Raw genomic sequence first — 21496 nt, 5'->3', positions numbered from 1 at the left:
GTTCCACCGTTCCCCGCCCACTAAATATACTATGACTGTATGAGTGTGTGTGTATATGTGCGAGCTTAAGTGTATTCTGGCAGCCATTTTGGGTACTTTGTTTCTGTTCGCCCGGTTAATACAAATGCCTAAGACCATGACAATACAATAAGCATTTTTTTTCTCAAAATGCTGGCCCTATAAATATGCAAAGCTTACGAATTGGCTAAACAATGGGAATGTTGAGGCCATAACAGGTCAAAATAGAGAACAAGAGCTAGAGGGGCTCAGAATGAAATAGAAAGTAATGGAAAGTGTATTATTACGTTTAGAAACATTTGAGTTAAATGAAAAGAAATTTCAAAAATTGGTGGAACTGAGAATAAAATAAAAAGTAGTGGAAAGTATATTATTAATGTAGCATTATTAATGTGGAAGCATTGAGTTAAATAAAAACAATTTAAAAATGAAATTTAAGTTTGCTGAGGTAATATTTAACCGAAAACATTTGCTGAAACTTACACATCAAATAACGTTATTTAATGCACGAAAAAAATGGTTTCTATTTTACTATAATTATGTTCGAACTTAGCATTTATTTGCTTTACACAAATCTTAATAATTATTTAATTTCTCCAAATGTCTTCGGAAACAAAATAGCAACTAACCTAAAACAATTCAATCTAGTATCTCACTTATCACACCCCGGACACCTAGTTTATTGGCTTAATGAGTAACACCTGAGCTCAAGGCTCTGGAGCATGGGGAGTTATAAAAATAAGAATAATGAAAAACCTGTGCTGTGGCTCCCGGCAATGTCATTCTGCAGAATTTACAACTTTTTCAAGTGTTTAACCGCAAAGCTAAAGCTGGTATCTAATGGCACATCTCCATGCTATTTGGGCTTGGCTTTTGTATGTCTGTGGCTCGCTCTCTTTCTCTGTATGTTTCCGTAAACTGCCATTTCCGATTGTGCCACAAGTCTAACAAGCAACATTCGCATACACACATACTACTCACACTCGCATAGAGATACTTGTACTACTCGGTTCGGTCTGTGGAAGCTTCTGCTGTTTGCCTTTGCTCTCAATGCACAATAATTGTTATCTTCAACAATTTGCGGATGTTATAAACATATACTGCTGCTTCATATTGTCTGCATGTAAATACGAGCAACGACAGCTGGGACTGGGATTGGGATTGGGATCGAGTATGGATATGGCAATGAAGGGGATACGACGACTGTGGCTGCCGCTGCCGCTGCCTCTTCTGCTGCTGTTTCTGGTTCTGGGGCATTTGTCGTTGCTTTTTATGGCTAAACAAGCGCTGCACCTGCTCGGTTCAGCTCAGCTACAAGCTAACAACTACACTGACAACAAACACACACAGACAGACACACACACACAAGCTCAGGCACTATGGCATTCAAACAACTTCCTCCCAGCGGAGTAGAGTCGGAGAACTGGCACGGAAGACATTTAGCTAAGCGCTTCGCTTGGTAAACAATTTTCGATTTCAGTTGTTTTCCCTCACTCCGTGCTACGCGCAATTTGAATCTCGTGTGCAAAAAGTTTCTGTCAGTGAAAGTTCTGCACGACCTAAAGCAAGAAACAGCACGAAATAAAAAAAAGACGGGAAATTTTGGCAAAGAAATGTGTAAGGGGAATGTGTAAGATTGCAGAAAACTGGTGTTCTTATGAGCTGAAAATTTGTCGAATATGAGCAGGTTTTAGCTCTGTTTTGAAGCTGCTCGCATGGTCTTTAGTTTTCTCAAGTTTCACTTGTAGCAGTTTGGTAATTACACATACGCCCCGTCGTATATTGTTCGCTGTACGCTGTACGCTGAACACAGTACGTTGTCACGTTGCCATCTTTACTGAGTACCTGAGCTGCCTATTTGTGCGTTACTCATACGCCTACGTGTCTCATTAAGGGACGTGTGCCCAACTCGGTAATAGAAAACTTGGCCATAACATTTAGCTACCCCAAAACTTAATTAACGGCCCGAAAAGGTAATCGGCTGGCGTTTCTCACTCACGCTTGTCCTTTGTTTAGGCCATTTCACTGGCAAATGTTCTGGACATTAAGACGCGCGCGCGCCACTCAAACCGGGAGGAAGAGACATCCTTCTCCTCGGCCCCATGTTCGACATAGGGCCCCATTAAACTGGTCATTAGGCGTCAAGTGGCTTGCTGGTTTGACAGCCACCCGGCAGTCGCATAGACAAGCCAAGGCCCAAATGTTTTGACTTAATTTGAATGTCTGTCCCCCCTCTACCGCTCTGCGTTTGCTGGCTTGGCTTTAATTACTGACTGGCCAATAACCAAGGGCGTAGCCAGTGGCTACATTATTGTAGTCGGCAGCTCAACTTCAAATTGAACTATCAGATTCTAGGGTATCTGTTTGTATGTTTACTCATCAGCGTGCTATCCAATCGTGCTTTGTACTTTTTAATAAACTAGTCAAAAGTTTCATATAATTTTTTATTTAACCAGAAAACAAATCCTTTTAATTGTTGTGCATGGCACGGTAAAAACTTGCACGCCAATTTGCTGAACAAGTTTTTCTTTTTAGTTGTTGTTATACGATTTTGCCCCTGTCCTTTGTATCTGGCACGAAAGCTGAGCCAAGCAAGAAAATTAGTTGAAAACTTTTGCAAAAACACTGCTTCAGTATACATAAAGTTCAACGGATTGAGTTGAATCCAAATAAAAACGTATTCGCATTTTTATTTGTCTCAACATGTTGATATACTTTCGCTTCTAATGCACTTAAAATTAAAACTAAGAACAAATATTTTTATAACATAACAAACACACTTAAAATTTAAATTAAGAATAAATGTTTTTATAACACAATATTTTATCAAAGTAAAAAGAAACTGATAAGATTATTCAATACATAATAAATAGTTTAAATTTCCTTTAAGCACATTACTCTTTATTTGAGAATGGCATATTTTGTAATTTTGTTATCTATGCATATTAGCATGAAATGAATTTAAATAAATCATATTGTCAAATTTATATGCTTCGCACAGCCAATGCCATTAATCCAGCAATATATTTATTTTATTCCATTTCGCTTGCCAAACTATCCAGAAAATATATACCGGTAAGTATGAGCTGAAAATACTTACAAATATATCTGCAGCTCGAAAATGTTGCACCCACCTACAAGAAGAAAAGGCAGAGAAAATAAATTACATTTTTGCCAAGGTAACGCAACTGAAATTTGGATGTTTGTATATGTGAAAAATAAGCGCATAAATAAAACAGTTTTGTTGTTAAAGTTATGCTCCAAGCACGCTATGTTTTTACCCTCCACTTCTCTGCGCTGCTCCCCAAACACCAAAAATGGATGTAAAGGGAAAACAGCGCAAAATCTGTTGAGTGGAAAATTGCGAAAAAGCTGCACGACCTGCGTTTACCTTTTTTACAAGCTAGCAAACAAACACCTCCCAACACACACATACATCATATACATACATGTGTTTCTATATATGCATGTGCAGCCATTTATAGGTATCCCATACGCATACAATCTCATGTTTACTCTCTTGTGTGCTGGCTTTTAAGTATTTTGGCAAGTTTTGCACATTTTAATTAGTTTCCCAGACTACGAATCATGTTGGCCTACAGCAAAGTCAGCGAGACAGCTTTACAGTGATTTAACAACATGCTTATGAATTGTGATAAATAATGTTAATACTGTCAATAGTGTACTAATTAATAATAATATTATGACTTTGTGCCTCCATAAAATGTATGTAACAAGCAGAAGGAGGTATCTCCGATCCTATAAAATATATATGTTCTTTACCAGGGTCAACAGCCGAGACGATTTAGCCATGTCTGTCCGTTGAGAAATAATTTTCGTCAGCACTTGTTATGTTTCCACGCAGATCGAAGTTATTTAAGAAATATTTTTGTATGGGCAAAAATGCTTACTTAATACGGGTTATAGTTTCTTAAGTTGGCAATCTAGTATATATTGCACTCTAGGGCATATCTTTAGGGTATTTGCAGTACATTAATTTGATGTATTATCAAATTAATACCGCACTATTTTGTTTTTATTCAAAATGGGTAGCGGGTATCTCACAGTCGAGTATGCTCGGTTGTTGCTTTCTTACTTAGTATAATTATGTATTACCTTTAACTATGCATAACATACATGATTTGAACTATAATTAAGTTAAACGATGAATTTAAATGAAATTTTAATTCATTAAATTTAATTGAACAAAAGCTAGTTATGAAAATATAATTTGGCGTCAAAAGAAACTTGTCAAAGGTAATATAAACTTTGCGGGCAAATTCTCATGTATATAGTTGATCAATAATAATATTGGCTAAGTACTTCCACTTTTAAGTCAAGTGATTCCTCGAAATTCTGTGATGTTTATATTACTGTAGCCCAACTATTTTATTGTCTTTAAGCTCTACATGCCCTATCTATACTCTCTACGATCCAAGCATTTCAATATATCTGAGCACAAAAGCCTAACAGCAAAGAGAAACAAAGCAATGCCACAATACTCACACTCTCTCATATAGACATGACATACATAGAAGGAGACACAGAATTTGAGCTAGATGCCTTTCCGAGTCGTACCTATGCAAATGTTGAAGGGGGAAAAAATCTGCATATATATACATACTATACATACGCGTCCTCAGAACTCATGGTATGCCCTCTGCCTCTGCGTTTGCTCCTTTGCCTCTGGCTTTGCCATGTCCTCCTTTGAAACATCCTGCACGAACTGGCTGTCGTTGACTTTTTGCCTGTTTTTGACTGTATCTTGATACAAGTGCTGCAATTTGTAGCTCACTTTTCTGCGTTTGCTTCGCCTTTCAGCTTGAATCTCGACTGTGTCGACTGTCGACTGCCGACTGCCGACTGTCGACTGTGGGCTGATGGTTTTATGTTGGGGCTCGACTCGACTCTACAGACTGAGATTGGCACATTCACAAGCTTTGTTACTAGCAAAATCACTAAAGTTCTCTCAGTTTTTGTTCCTTTTCTGTGGAGCTTCTGTTTCTGGCGCACATTTAATAGTTGCAAATTGGTTCTCACACCAAGCAATTGCATTGCCTGTGTGATTTGCTAAAGACGCCATGACTTATTGATGCCAATCTCAATGGAGGAAGCCAACAGCCGCATGAGCCTATTAGTTACTCCTCCTTTCAAAATTGTACAGCTTGAGGACACTTTTCACATTTTGGCAAATTGTTTTGAAGTTCCCTAGACACATTTAATTAAGTTGCTTGACAAATTTATGTTGGGCCAATTTTCGTTCTTTTAATTCCTCAATTTTCTTTTATTTTTGCCCAAAATGTATTTATACTGCAACCACTATTTCGGTCCATTTAACTGCCAATTCAAGAGTTGTGTTGCTTTTCGTATTAGGTCGACATGTACAGCAACAACGATACGATACGATTGTCAACCACTTATCGCCCGCAAAACAAACAAAATCTAAAAAGTCTGCCTCCCGCCCCCTTCTAACAAAACCGCATTGAAGCACAAACAACAACTATACATTGAACAAAGAACAACAACAAAGCAAACTCAAACAACTAGAAAAGCCAAACAAAAGCAAATTATGGCTGACTGTAGAACCCACAGATGGGCGGCCTTATGTGCCACGCAGTTTCAACAAATAGGAGAACTCATTAAAATGCGTTGTAAACTGTAAGAGGAGCATCACACAGCTAACAGCTCACAGCTCAGAGCTAACAGCTAACAGTATTCAGTAAAAAGGTGGTTTCGATATGCGGTTGTAAATGGGTGGGATTTCAGATTGATGTGCGCCCCTTTTTGTGTATGTTGAGGCTTATGGACTATGAGGCAGTTGAATATGTTGTTTATTGGGCTTTATCGAGCTTTATCGTAACATAAACCCACAACTAAAGCCACCATACTCATTTCACTGCGACTTTCAGCTGCAAGCCGACAATAGAACAACAAATAATTACATCTGTGTTATACTTTTCTGAATACATTTTGTCGTTTTGTCAATTGAAATAATAATTCGATGAGTGAAAAAGAAAAATATTAAATGACACGTTTGACCTGGATGTGATTGGATTTTCTTAACTTATTATTTACCCCATACTACAAATGGGTAACTTGAAATTCTCATGATATTGAATATAGAACTTTATCAGTCTCACTTTAACTTAATATCAACGTAATGTAGAACCCAGTTCATTCTGGATGTTTTTAAGATATTTGGCAGCTTTTTCATTTATCCTACACTTTAAATTAGATTACCATTAAAAATTCTTAAGAGATGTGCATGCTAAATAACTAATTTCTTAGAGCAACACAGCAAACGTTTGACTTCACATATAAACAGCGGAAAGCACTTTCAGGAAACCAACAACAACGTCCCTAAAGAAGGTTAAATGAAACAGTTTTTTCCGTTCTGGTTTAATCCGTAGCACTTGTGCTTCATGTTCAGCGATTTGCACGCTCAAAACTCAATTCACTTGGGAAAGTTAATAAATTACACTTGAATTGTACAGTCAACTTGATGCTCTTTATAAAGTACATAAGTACGCGCATTCTCCCCTAAGTTGTTCATACTATATACTGTATAATTCTAGCAAAACAGGAAGCAGCCCCTTCCAATCGTTTGTCGTTTGTCTGCTGGCAGCGCCTGTCAAATCAAATAATTGAACTTCCATTGTATTGTGAAAAATGAAACACAGTCGCATGCCAAATACCGAACGCAAATGCCGCACATTAAATGCGATTTAAAAAGAGACCAGATGGAAAAAGCCAAAATAAAAAAGTGGAAGCTGAGCCTCCGATATGAAACTGATGCCGAAGTAAAAACACACATTTCTTCTTAATCCATTTTGATACTCGCCACCCGCTGATGGATTACTCTCGTTCAAATGTCGAATCTTGTTAGTGCAGAGCCCGCATTGCCTCCCTACTCCCCCTCCTATTTCCCCGCACACACCACTGGAACGTGGCACAATTGTGGATTGCAAAGCGTTCACTTTGCTTGGAGCTTTAGTCAACGACAACAGCTACAGCAACGGCAACAGATGCCGCTGGCTAACAAGCCAAAGGCGCGCAAGTGTCGGTGATTTTTCACGCTCTAGATACAATCGTGTACTCTCTCTATGTATAAGTGTAACACTGTCTCGCATAGCACACGAGTCCATTTCAGTATTCGTTGCACAGTGCACAGCCAGTGGGTACTTTTTAATTCTCCCTATAGCTATTCAAATGTGCGGATTAAAGTTTTTGTTTTTCGCTTATTACAACTTAAAGTCTCTTCTTATGTTGCAGAGTGTATTGTACACATTTAAAAAAAAAAACCATACTTATGTGTTTTATGTACAGGAGCAAAGTTTTCTTCATTTTAAAGTTAAACTGCCTGCCACCTGCTCGGCAAATGTTTCCGTTGTTTGCTCAAATTTTCGTTATATTGTTTGTAGTTTGCCCGATAATTATACTCCTCCGTCTCCTCCCCAGATGCCTCTGGCCCGCCTCGTTGCCGCCCCTGCCAATCCCGTATCCGACACCACATCCGACCATTTAATTCCCCTGGGCGTCAGGCCTTCCATTTAGTTCCTAGGTACATACATACATATGTATGTATGTACATATGTACTATATATAGGCACTGGCAGTTTTTTCTCTTGCCTGCCTCTTTTTACTTTTATTTTCGCCATTTCTTTGTTGCTTTTTGCCAGTTCTTCCTTTATTAGTATTTGAGTCGTTTTGCTCTCATTTTCGGCTGGTTTTTATGTTGCCATTTTTGCTTTTGCTTAATTTTCGCCATGCCATTCGACTGGGATTACATAACCAAGTACTCTCACAAGGCTGATGCTGAGCCCGAGCCTGAGACTGAAACTGAAACTGAGGCTGAGGCTGAGACTGTGGCGATTCTTACTTTCGCTGTGCTTGCTCTTGTTGTTGCTACCGTTTTATATGTATGTCAACAGCATTTTCCAGAGGTCATATTGTGATTTCATTGTGCGAAAAAACCAGAGCAAGAAATAATAGCAAGTGCTTTGTAGCCGTGCCATAAGTAAGAGCAAGAGTCCCTTAACAACATATGTACGAATATGTATTCTCTTTTTATGCTTTATTGCTCTATTCTTGTGTGCTAAAGTGAAGTATTATATCACAGCATTAACTAACTGGTAAGTACATGCAAGTAAAATGGATTGCTAAATGATAGATAGTGATGCAATACAAAATTTATTGTGTTCAGCTACTATCCCTGTAATAATAACATTAATTATGCACTTCATCGAGTCGTTTTTATACTTTAATTAAAAAGGTCAATGAAAAGTATAGAAGTTAGGATTCCCTGTATTAACCAGGTATATCATTATTGTACTCATTTTTATGAATAAGCTACACTGTAATAACTGTAATAAGCTTGGAATACGTGTGTAAGTGTAGGAATAGGTCTGGCAACTCCGTGCGTTGGTTCTATCGATTTAAGCTGCAAGAGACCTTTATAAAATATAATATGTTATATATATATATAGTATATAATATATAATATAATTATTATATAATATATAATATAATTATTATATTATATTTATAAAATAATTATTATATTATTAATAATTTCACTCTAATCTTTGGATATCCATTACTGCACCTTTGACTTTCTAAAGACTTTTCTTTAATAAATTTCATATTGTATCTTAAGTTTTTTTTTACTTTGTGCATTCGAGAGTACTTATAATGTTTGCACATTGATCAAGTTTGTTTCAAATTTTTGCCAAGTCCAATACCGCTGAGCCATTCAAAAAAATAGAATACCAAGCTTAATTTGGAAGCTACAAACAATAATAGTACTCTTAATTTTTGTAAGTACAATTTAATTGCAGTATTTATAATTCCTAAAAATTAGAAGTTATGAAGAAATACTTTTGTATAGCAAAACTCAGATACTCCAATCGGGTCATTGTTGCTTTGACTGACAATTTGGTATGATTTATGCTTTATAGTGTATTTTAAACGTAGTACAGCATTAATTTAACAAATATAAGCTTATTTTTCGTATAGTTTTAGAATCTGATTTAATTGCAAATAGGTATTTGGAGCTTTCTTACTTATTTTTTACTAAATTATTTCAAGTAGGTAAATTAAAAAGTTACATTTTTATTTTCATCCTCATTTTATGAATTTAAATGTATTCGAAATTCGGGCATAAAGTCTAAATACCTCGGTTATGAACAGGTAAGCTCAAGCACTTAACTTTAAAAGACGACCAAGTATAATAGGATTTTTAAAATATATTTTCCATCTCATTTATGACAACGACCTCCATAAAACCGCTTTCCATATAGAGTCACATTAGTCGTATCTGAGATCCAACGGAAAAGTGGTCTAGAGACATAAAGAGCAAATTTCCGCAAATTTCGCAGCGAAATGGCCGCACCTGCAGTGCGTCAACTAAGGCCATAATTTCGTCATTTGAAATGTGTTTTGTTTTCTATGGAGTGGTGGACTTTTGTCCGGCGAAGCCACGCGTGTCTACAAACTCTCTCGATCTCACACACAAGCACACACACACACACATAGAAACGCGCCCACACTCAAGCACACACACACACATGCAAAATAATTGTGCAATTTAATAGCGGACACTCACAAAAGCGGCGATTTTCATGACGTCCAATCCGCTGGGCTGTCATAAAAACGCTTTGTTATGACTAAGCGTGTGTGTGTGTATGTGTGTAAGTGTCAGTGAGTGTTTGAGTGTGGGTGTATGTGTTGGATTCAGACAATAAAGCGGTTTATGTTCTAATTCTATTAGCTTGAAAACCGTGTAGCAATTACGCCAGACAACATCACACACACAACGGTCATACAAATAACGAGGGATGCCAAAGCATAAGCATCCATGCGGATATAATTCACGCAGCCGTGACACACTCATTCTCATACTCATACTCACTTTCGCTATTCGTCACTATGAATATGAGCATTCACTCCTCCAGACTATATGGCTAAAGATTTTATGGTCAGTCCAGCGGTAATAAATCCAATCATATTTGTGCAGACCACAAGAATATTGATGGAAAGCATTGAATTTGATGGAAGTCTTATACGAGCTTCACTGGCATTCAATTTGCCAGGTGATTTCCGCAAAAATACATAAATAATACGACATTCAGAGTAATGTGTGAAATGTGCTTGATAGAAATTTTTAATTTATTTTAATAAATCGAGAAATAGTCGTAAAATGGATCCAACATATAGTTGAATTGATATGTGTGAGAATCTTTATTTTAATTATTTATTTGGATGCCGATGCTGAAACTTTAAGTTCATTTAAGTACTGCAGTGAAATAGTATTCTTTGATATTTCGTTTTCGTTTGCCTCTCCGTTGTGGCATACTCAAGTGCTTGCTAACAAAGTTAGCACAAGATTACTAATACGCACCATTGTACGTGACTTTTTGCTGTCAGCTAAATCAAGTTTCATTATGTGCGAAACGGAAGGGCATGTGGCAAGCAAAGCAGCAGTCAGAGACTGAGAGCGAGATAGCGAATGAAATCGAAACAGAGAGAGAGAAAGAGAAAGAAAGTAAAACGTGCAGAGAGGCGGTTATTGAGGGGATTCTCTGGCTGTTGCTGTCGTTGTCGTTGTCATTTTCGTTTTCGTTGTTGTTGCCAAGTTGTGCATAAAATACCTGCAGCAACTTTTGCTAATTGTGCGCCAAGCATGCGTTTATAAATGACATTGCCACAGAATGGACCGAGTCCAGACCAGGATCAGTGGTAGAACTAGGCACCGTGCTGAGAATGTGTGTGAGTGTGTTCGCCGAGGCAAGTTTGCAGCATAATTAAGGCGCAGACACGCCTCAAGCTGGCAACCTAATAGCATTTGCATGTGAGGCACGCACGATGGCAAGAACTCAGGCTAAGCATTACCTGACCACAGAGAAGGTTTGCAAGCAAGTTAGCAGGGCAGACAGCAGTCGGTAGGCAGGAGGCTGCAGGTGCAGTACAAGAAGCCCTGAACAGGTGGACTAACTGAAGCATAAAATGGCTTTAAGCCAGTGAATACGTTAGCTCCACTTATCCATTTAATCAACTAACTGAAGATCCTGTTGTCGCCGTGCATTTGAATCAGTATTGAAATTATAATATTTGTCACATTTGCACGAGCACGCTGCATAAATATTTAACACTTTTCGGCTTGACTCTGCCCCGAAATTTGCATAATACGAGTATTGCAGCTGCTTATTATATATGCGTCCCAAAAATCCCTCGCAGATAAATATAAAAAAAAAGAGATACGAAAGCACATATGGTGAGTTTGTTGGTCTCTCTATGATGCCCGGGATTACCACTGCGGCAAACCGTAAGCCTCCATGTCACTTGGCCTGATTTTTGGATCAATTTAAAGTTCGTATTTCCTGGGCACAGATGCTGCTAAAAGGGAGAATTGACTGCAGCATTCGCGAAGCTGCAACTTTAAGGCGAATGAAAGTTAAACAAAAAGTTTTAAGTAGATTCTGAATCCATCGAGAAACATTAATGACACTCAATTGGAGTTTGACCAAAGTTCTATTGACATATCTATATATCGCAGTGATATTTTTAGTTAATAATCTGTTGAACTAAGCTTAAAATACACTTCATTAAAATTACATTGCAAACTTAACTTCAGCTATGTAAATTATCCGATTGCACACTCCCAGCTGTGAACATAGAATTTGCGATAATAAGAGCATTCGAAAGTACACACACACTCAACTTAAATATTCAATTATGTGAAGATGTGTGAGTAAGCTCATAAATAGTAAAAGATACAACTACAAGTACAAGTATATTATTACAATGGAAATATGGACGTTAGGACATTAGGTCGCCTGTGGCGATTGCTGCTGGTTTCGTGTCGAAAAAGGCTGAGCTCTAATGAAAAGGAATCTTTTCAGAGCTAACTTGACACAGGCCACAACAGCTGCATAAACCAACCAATGTCCATGTCCCAGGTGCACGAAGTGGTTCAGCTGGCAAAGACTCGTGTGAACAAAGGTCTCCACTTAGGTTTGGGATTGAGCTGGGGACCACCACAGTCAGGTCGCCTCATTAGCCACAACTGAAGCAGAGGCAACTGTGGCAACCACAATGCATTATAAATTTAGCTGCTTCAGCACATGCATACATATAAATATGTACGAACGAGTATGTATCCGGACTGTGTGCTTAGAAATTGTGCCTATATGTCGTGCATATGAGAGGCTGCTGGCTTTGCTTATTCAATTATTCAATAATAATAAATGATATTACGCATGCATATAGTGGAGCAACCGCACGAGCACAAAGTGCGAAATGCTGTCTTTGAAGCATTAAGCAAAGCAAATATTTAGTCAATTATATAAGCAGAGGAATATATATTCATATGTTAGTATACATACATGCATAAACATTCCACTTTTCTCTCTGTCGGGGCTGTCTTTGTTTGAGTGCGCAAAACAAATATTAACACTAAAGTCTGCCACAAAATGTAAATATGCTTAAAGTGCAATAATTCAATTGCATTCACATTAACTGCGATAATAACATATAATATTTTTATTTCGTTTGTAGCAAAGACAACCCATTTGAAATTGCTGATAAATTTCAATTTCATGGACTTGAAATAAATTCTTGTTTAATATTTGCAGTGCCAGAGGGTTTAAATGTTTGCTATATTTAAATATCAAAAATATATTTCCATAAAATTAAATTTTAACAAAAAATTTAAAGGTTACAAAAGCAGACATCCTGCTCAAAATGGGTAAGTATAGTAAGTTTGCTCTTATTAAGCAAGAAATGCGTAGAATTTCGAGAGCTAAACAAAAGCATCAAGCAACCGCAAGAAGCAGGAGATGGCAAATGGTGAGGCAGTTGCAATGGCTATGACTGCTGCTGCGGTTTTGGAATTTTGTATTATCTAATGCTTTTGGGCTTGAGTCTATTGTTGTTATCTGTAAGTAAGTATTTTAGTAAAATGCCAAGCATGCATGAAATGTGGCTGCATATTATGTTGACCAACTAATTTGCATTTGCCAACTGTCCATGCATCTGATAGAGTCTTGTGGTTTTCTTTCCTATGTTAAATATTTGCACCAACATATTTGCGATTCAGTTGTGGCAAAGTTCAACTAGGCATAAATTAACGATAATTTGCAAAATATAGTCTACGTTAAGAAGTACCTGTGATTAGATTTGAGCACACTCAGCTAAAGAGCTCTTGATTGCACATACCTGTAACGAGACAAAAGGATACACAGTTATAATGATAATTTGTCAAAATAAATTGTTGGTGTTTTTGTCTTAGTTGTAATGAAAGTAATACCAAAGCATTTATTTGTCCCAGAGTCAGACCAAGTATGCGTAAAGTATAACAAAGTTTTGTACATTTTCCAGCTAAAATGGCACACTAATAGCGCGGTCAACGAGTCGTATAATTAATGTTCTGCCAGACAAAAGCTGTGATACCAAAGTTGGCAACCAGGCAGACAAGGCAGATACACGAGCTGCTGCTGAGGCAAAAACTGAAACCAAAGTCAAACACACTTTAACGGCACTTGTCACTGTTTTAACTGCAGACCAGAGGGGGGACACAAATGCTCGCCTCCAGCCACAGAGTTGCACTTTTGTGGGCGTGCCAAGCGCCCAACAGCGCTCTTGCTGTATATGTGTATAAGTGTGCGAGTGGTTAAGTCATTAAGCGAATGGCATCCCAAAAAAGTGCCGCCAGAATTCATCGCAGCACATAAAACGCACCACATCTGAAGTGCCCGCATTATGGTACAAGTATATTCGTATATGTATGTGAGTGGAGAATAATGTGGGTGTGCAGTTGTCTGTCAGTGGCTGTTTCTTAAATTGGCTAATAAACTGACAGCAGCTGGGCGCTTTGGCCACCATCAGTGGGCGTGTGACTTTATGCGGCTACCATTTCAAAATGCCTGTGGCTTCATTAAGTACTCATAACATAAACATATGAAGTGTTTTTGTTGTCCCCAAAGCAAAACTGAATTTGGCCAAAGTTATAAAATCTTTACACAGCTGACAGCTTACAATGTGGGAATTATCAAAATCAGACTGATTAATAAAGAAAAATATTGCAATTTTGTGCATAGAGAGTCGGAGGTTATTCGCTTTATAACTGTCAAACAATCAATCTTAATTAATATTTGCAAATTTTAGTGACGTAAAAGTTAGTGAGTAAAAAGATTAAATATTCACTTAAAGCCAATATCATTTCGGTTTACCATTAATTAATATAGTTTCTCTCTTCCAAAGGCTGCACTAAAACTATGCGGAATTAATTAAACATTTTATAGTTCAACAAAGCAAAATAAATTAAAACAAAGTCACTGATTATATTGATAAATTCATGATAATGGAAAATATGTCTAATAAAATTATATATCATAAATAATATGCATATTTCTGTCACGAAACCAAGCAAATACAACTGCAAATTTGATGCGACAAAACGAAAAGCACAGCAAAAATATCTTGATTAAAATTTGAGTGGGCGCATTTATTAGTTTAGTAAAATTAAATGGCCATCCGGCATACTTTGATAAAATGAGTCGTATAAATAAATTAGTCAAAAGAATGCGAATAAAAGCAAAGCGCTGAGTTTTATGGAAGTTGGGTTAGAAGGTGATGTTGGTCCTTGAAGGGGAACAACGCACACACACACATACACACATAACTTTGTTGCGGTTTAGTGCTACAGCTTGAGTCGCCGAATGAGTTGTATCATAAAATGTGACCCACTGTGTTTTTAGCTTGGCCCCCTTTTACTTTGTTTTATACCATTTTTGGCTTATTGCGAAAGTTTTTCCTGCTTCTACTTCTGCCCCTGCTCTGCGCTTTTGTTGCAGCAAGTAGTGCGTAAAATTTCATTGCGATATGCTGAAGTTGTGCAATAAATTTCCAAAATTATTGTTCACATTGAAGCGCAAGTATTTTATGTCGCAATCGATGCGAGGGTTTGGCCCTGGCCCCGATTGCCACACGCATGTCGCATTTTAGGCCCATTGCCCAATATATTATCCTTTGTTGTGCGAGTGTATCGCCAGCGATAGTTATTTTGGTTTTTATGACTTTATGCTGCGTGAAGCTAAGCTTAACTCAGCTCATATTGAGTTGGCAGCATTGACAGCTGTGCCAGCTGAATGTTTTATTGGTGGCTATTTCGATGTGAGAAGGCCAAAGGATTTTACTTAAAATAATAAAAGAGAAACTTTATTGTTTTACGCAAAGTATTGAACGCGACAAAAACCATCTATATTTTTATGTTTTTCATTTGAAAGGGGGAATGGGACTCTGCAGTCTGCAGTCAAACTAATTAAGTAGTTTGGCAAAGTCATTAACTCATTATCTGAGCGAAAAACTTGACACAACGCTTCAATAACTTTGTGCCACAAACAACATTTGCTAATTTGCAATTAATTAAACATCATTTGCATTGCCACTTGGCGGGCATAAACTTGGTCTAAGTAGCACTCGGCTCGCCTAAAGTCACAGCCTCAACGCGCATCTGACATGTTTGCCCAGTCCAGTCCAGCCCGGCCCGGCAAGAGGCAACTAAACTTTGACACACGGACGGAAATGCAACTTCCATGTGTCTGTCATAACGAGGTGCAGCTGCAGCCAGCCAGGGTCAGACAGCTGAAAACAGAAAATGCCCGCATCTCCTTTGATGCTGCTGGTGCTGTTGCTGTTGCCATTGCCGTTGCCTCATTGCGCTCCTTAATTGATGTTAATTGATTGTGCGTGAACTGTGTTTGCCTTTTGTCTGCGCTCCGCACCTTCTGCTTTGTCGCTGATTGCTCAGATTAACGACTGACCAAAATTAAATAAACCAAATTGGGCACTCACTCTGCAAATGTAAATGTAAATCGTGGCAGCGCTCATAAGTATGCTATACAAAATTTGCTGTCAATATGGCGGCTCACTCTCGCATGTATGTGTGTGTGTGTGTGTGTGTGTGTGTGTGTGTGTGTGTGCGAGTATGTATATATGTTAGGTCTGCTTTTGTTGTTGGGCGTTATCGCATTTGAGATCGGGGCTGGTCGCCAGATTTTTTATTTCATTTTCGTCGGCTTACCGATAACACTTCACACGCACACAAATGCGGAAAAACAAAACAAACAAGCAGGCGCATGTCAACAAACACATACACACGCGATGTAGCAACAAATTTTTAGCGCGTTTGTATTACATTTTATTTAATTTTGTTTTATGCTGCAAAACCCTTTGGAATGGGCTGCCAAATCCACAGCAATTGTTTTTCCTTCTCACTGTTCTTGTTGCTCGCTGTGATGCTGAGTGTATATACTATATGTCAGTATATATGAATGTGTGAAAGCGCGCGTGTATGTGTGTGTGTATGTATTTTGATATTTTTATGCAGGCTTTTGGTGTTCTCGCTGGGTAGGCGCTTTATTCAAATAAGTAACGTCGAACACACGTCGAGCAGCAAATTTATGTTGTTTCAATAACAATTTGAAAAGAATAACAACTGAAGCAACAACAACAACGACAGAACAGAAACAACAAGGAACATTTGCAAAATACAAGAACAATAAAATGGCATGTTGAGTGTATTAAATTGCCATTTATTTGATTTTTGCTTTTCGCTTTTGTGCCTCGATGCTCCATTTTTGTTTTCGTTCTGCCTTATTTTTTGTTGAAGCATATTTTTGGGCGCATTTAAATAATGTTTGCATGGATTTTTATGGTTGCCGCATGCCTTTGGCTGTCTCTCAATATGTGTGTACGAGCATGTTTGTGTGTGTGTGTGTGTGTGTGTGTGAGAGAGAGAATTGGGTTATTTTTGGGTTAAAGTGTCGCCGGGCCATCTAATTGTGAGGCTCGGGCAAATACTGTGCGGGATTTGGAAGCATGCCAAGGACATCATGCGATTGTGAAAGCTCTTCGCATACTTATCGGGACAGCAAATGTCTAAAATAGAAAAGCCTCAAGCGACGAGTTGTCAGGGATGCCGGGCTTCGAACAGATATAAAGAGAAGCATAACGATTTCGGGATTATGTAACAGATACGAAACAAAAATGATTTAAATTTATGCATGTGATGCTCTACTTACTCATGTGCTTAAAAGAATTTTGATCTTTTGATCATAAGATGCTTAGTAATCTTTGTTGTATTAAAGCATAGATTAAGAATGACAACAAAAAATTGTAATGCTTTCATTTCTCTATAATAGGTATAGAGTTTATTTTTAGTACAGCAAAACTTCTTTATGTGATTTGGGCGCATTAATTAATAACAAAGGTCCCCAAATGAAATTATGTTTGTGCTTGAGGTAAGAAACGCTTTTACTTCATATCCCAAGTCTATGGCTGTTAAATTGGAATTAAACTTAAGCACAGCTCTATCCCACATATTTAAGCTCTAGGGTTGCTATCAGACATTAAACTTTGAAGGACGGGTCATACAAAATTGAAGTGAATAAATGGCAACGGCAGCACTAAAACAAAATGTTCAACAGCCGAGAGACGGCATGATTTTTTAATGCACTGGCAAATAATTTGTCCGTAAGGTGCCTTACCTACTCTGACTGCCAGCATACCTTTTTCTGTTTTGTTTTTTTTTCTGTTTTTGGTGGGTGCCCCTTTTGGGTCAAGCGCTTTGGCGTGACCAAGCTCAAGAAATCGGAATTGACTTTTATGTTGGTCATAAAAAGGATTTTAATGTGTTTTATGCGCGCCAACGCAAAGTCAACAGGCCGCATGGCTGACCACGCACATGCCAAGGCCAACGGAGAATATACTTGTAGTCGTATAACTTGGCCTACACATAAATCCACGAAAAATACCAAAGAAACTGCCCAAAACGGAATTACGCGTGAGTAGCACATTTTTCGGCCTCAGCGTCTGCCTTGTCTTAGTTCACGTCCTGGTCAGTAAATTTGCGAATTTATGGCAGGACTCTGCGTGTGTGCTGGCGATATACGTAAGTATATAAATATAAATATATGGCGAGAGCGGTGAGATGAGACGACAAGCTGACTATCTTTGACTTCCACGTCGATATCAAGTTGTCAATTTAAGTAGCAGCCACGGCGCAGTCAAATGAGCTGGCATTAATCCTGTCTGTCGGCTAACAAGGCGAGTCCGTCACATTTGCCTAGCGGGGTTTTCTTTTTCTTCTTCTTCTACTTTTCCTCTCTTATTTTCTTTTTGGCAGCCATTGATCTTGCCTACGTGCGCTGCCAGATGGAAGCCGTCGGTGGTTATTTGTCGCCTACACGCTGACAATCTTTCACGTGGCACTTAGCATAAAGCTGCAGATAAAAACATCCTCCCCCCATCCTCAATTTCTGCTCTACTGATGTTTACCTTTTTCGGCAGCTCGCACACAAAACACACAAATCCTTCAGAGCAATCAATTTGTTTTTATTGAATTTTCTACTAGCCGGCCAGGACTCAAACGTTTCCCTCCACACAGCACTTGGGATACGCGTCAACGTTCGCAATTTGCTGGAGGACATTCATTTCGAGTACACACACATGACATGCCACATGGAACGGCACAGCACGAGCTGCACAACGTTATACCACCCGGCTGTGCCACCTGGCGTATGAGTGACGCATGGCTCAACATTTGTTATGGCTTACGATCTATTCCAAGGCCTCCCACCATCCCATCCCTAGGAATCGTCTCAAGTTGAAGCTTTTTTATTACCTGTTTCCTGTTTGTGTTGCCTTGTCTCTCAGCCTGTCAAAATTTATGCTATAAAATTTCCCGTGTAAAACTAACGTCAAGTATACGCCCGCGTGGCCGAGCCAAAATTCTTGCTGTGAGCCTTCCCTGTTTTGGCCACGCTCGGCATTGTTAGCTTTGCTCGCTTCATTTTTCAAAATGATTTCTATCGCCTTTGCTCCTTTTCAAAGTTTTTGGCATTTTACATATGCTAACCAACGCTTCACCCGCTGTGCTGTGGTCTCCTCTGTTTGTGTGTTGAACCTGCTCTGGTATCGCTGCCGGCCTTTCTAACACTGCCATGCTAAGGCACGCGCACAAAGGCAGCTTCCCACTCCCTAGAAATTCCTGCTGTTATCATCGCACCCTCGCACGTATTGACCGCACTATCTCCTCTCTACATCCCAAATTAATGAACCTGGTATTTAATCCCTGCTTAAATGCCGATTCATTCACTTAGGCCGTTGCGCTTAAAGCGTGATTTGAATTTTTAAAGCGTTTTCTGGATTAGCTTTTTTCACATGTTAAAGAGGATTTATTTAATTTTTGGTTTTATTTATTCTTCATTTAACTAAAGACAGCATTTAATTATTAAGTTGAGATGAGTGAAAATTTATTTGAAATAATATATTATTAGTCTGCAATTCGTTACAAAAAAGAAGTTTTTTTCAATCATAAATTATTGCAAATGTTAGGAATGAATTGAAATAATAAATAATAAGAGCCTTTTATTTAGTTTTGTTTTGTATATTTTGGATTTTTGTTATTTAAAGGTAATCTAAATGATATTGTTGGCACAGTGTTTGTGACATAATTTAGCAATCAATTTACATTTTAAGTAATTGGAGCATTTCATTTAGATTTGTTTTAGAGTTAAACATTATTTTAACTCAAAAATTTAAAATCATAATCATAATTAAGATAAGTCGAGTGAAAGTGCATCTCAATTATGTATCAAATTAATATGATAATCTAAATGATGTTTTTTGGAACATTATTTGTTGCAAGAACTACGAATTAATTTAAATTCTAATTTATACAAAATATATTCTATTTTGTATCTTATCTCTAATTGTTCTAGTTACTTTTGCTCTATTTTTCCATTAGCGTGGTGAATTATTTTTGTAACACTCTGCCACACGTCCGCAACGAACATTTTACATGAAATGTACACATCCATTTTATTTTGGGGTAAAAAGCCGCAGCTCAACTCCCAAACCTATTCAATTTTCCACTTACATAATTACTACGAGCAAGAGGCATGTACACTCCTCAATGCCACGCCCGCGTTTATCAAATTGCCACCCGCAGTTCAAACACAAAGGCAAAATTGTGTTGGCTTGAAATATTGTTGTTAAGGGCTGCGTTTATGTTTTTACATTCTATTTCGTTTTTTTGTTGTCGCGTTTTTTTTTGGCGGTCTCACTTGCAATTATTATAAAATGGCGCACAAGAAGGGCACAGAGCGAGACCGAAACAAGGACTTGTGACGCCATTCGTGCCATTCCTTGGAGACTCATTTTCAAGAGCCTCGACCGCTCAAGCATCTCTCAAGTGGGTCAGCCCCAAGCACTGTGCTTCGGTGTGCCCAACTGTGACTCGAAAGTTCAAGGATTTTATTGTTGCACAAAATGTAATTGAATGCAATGAAATTACGGCGCAGGCAAAACGCACAACTCGAGCAACAGAACGACATTCTATGCAGCATTTAATTGCGTTTATTGTTTGCCCAGATGTGTGACTATCTGTGCCTAGCTTTTTTGTGTCGTTCCCTCTCTCTTTCTCTGTCTCTCTCTCGCTTTCTCTTTGTGGAAATTGTTTGCTTGCTGTGTGCAGCATTTGCAATTACCATTCTGATTGGCTGCAGAGAGCTGAGTGCTATTTGCTAAAAGGATATACGACTATTCTAAATTGGCCTGGCTTTTAAGTCTATACTCGCTGTGCACGCAAACATTCAAATGTCAGTCCTAGGAAGAAATCGAATTAAGCGTGAGGCGAATTCAAGAAAAAAGTGTCAGAAAATAAACTATCATTTATGCTAATTAAGTTATAAGATATTGTTCAAAGTAACTGAGTTTCACACTGCATCTATTCCAATTAAATTATTTATATTTTTGACAAAGTTCCTCTTTTAAAGACACACCAATCGCATGGTCAACAAGCTTTCCCTCAGACTTGCTCATTTGGCTTAAATGCTCACACATATTTGGGTATTTTATTTACATTCCTCCTCAAATGAAAACAACAAGTTAAACCAAACACGTGCTGACCGAACACACATCCAACTACAAACAGAACAAAACAGAATAGAATACAACACAACACTAACTTGCTGGGAATGTTAGCAATTTTTGCTTGTGTTCTGCGCTCTCCCCTGGCAGAACTTCATTCATGTGTCCGGAGCAGCAAAAAAAGGTGGTTTGGACTTAGTACTGGCCCCAAAAGTGACCAAAACCCGTCCAGAACTCAATCAACAGCTCCGAGTGACCCACATTTAGAGATAAATTTGCCAACATCAAATAGTGCAGAGAACAACAACCACAACCGTTGCCCAGGGACCCTATAAAAAAATCCCAAAACTGTGAGTATGTGAAAGAGAGAAAAACAACCAGAGAGAGCGAGACAGAGCGAGAGAGAGGGAAATATATATAATTCAAGCTTATCACTCCGGTTCCAGACCATTGCGTATTAAAAACATTTTTGTTACGCCAATAAAAACTCGCAACGGAATTTTGCATAATGTGTGCTATAAAAAAAAATGAAGCAAGTTGCAAACAG

The 21496-nt window shown here is 38.2% G+C and overlaps 1 protein-coding gene across 1 annotated transcript in view; it reads right to left on the bottom strand.

The window, feature by feature from the left end:
- Positions 1 to 21496, bottom strand: part of LOC132785305 (neuroligin-4, Y-linked) — a 79220-nt gene that overhangs the window by 47543 nt on the left and 10181 nt on the right. The window contains 1 exon segment of the mRNA XM_060791343.1: positions 3119 to 3152. The gene's annotated coding sequence lies outside the window, so the exon portion shown is untranslated.

This window comes from Drosophila nasuta, chromosome 2R (genome assembly GCF_023558535.2).
Source record: "Drosophila nasuta strain 15112-1781.00 chromosome 2R, ASM2355853v1, whole genome shotgun sequence".
NCBI lineage: Eukaryota > Metazoa > Arthropoda > Insecta > Diptera > Drosophilidae > Drosophila > Drosophila nasuta.
The sequence above is the reverse complement of the archived record's forward strand: the minus strand, read 5'-3'. Positions and strand labels throughout refer to the sequence as shown.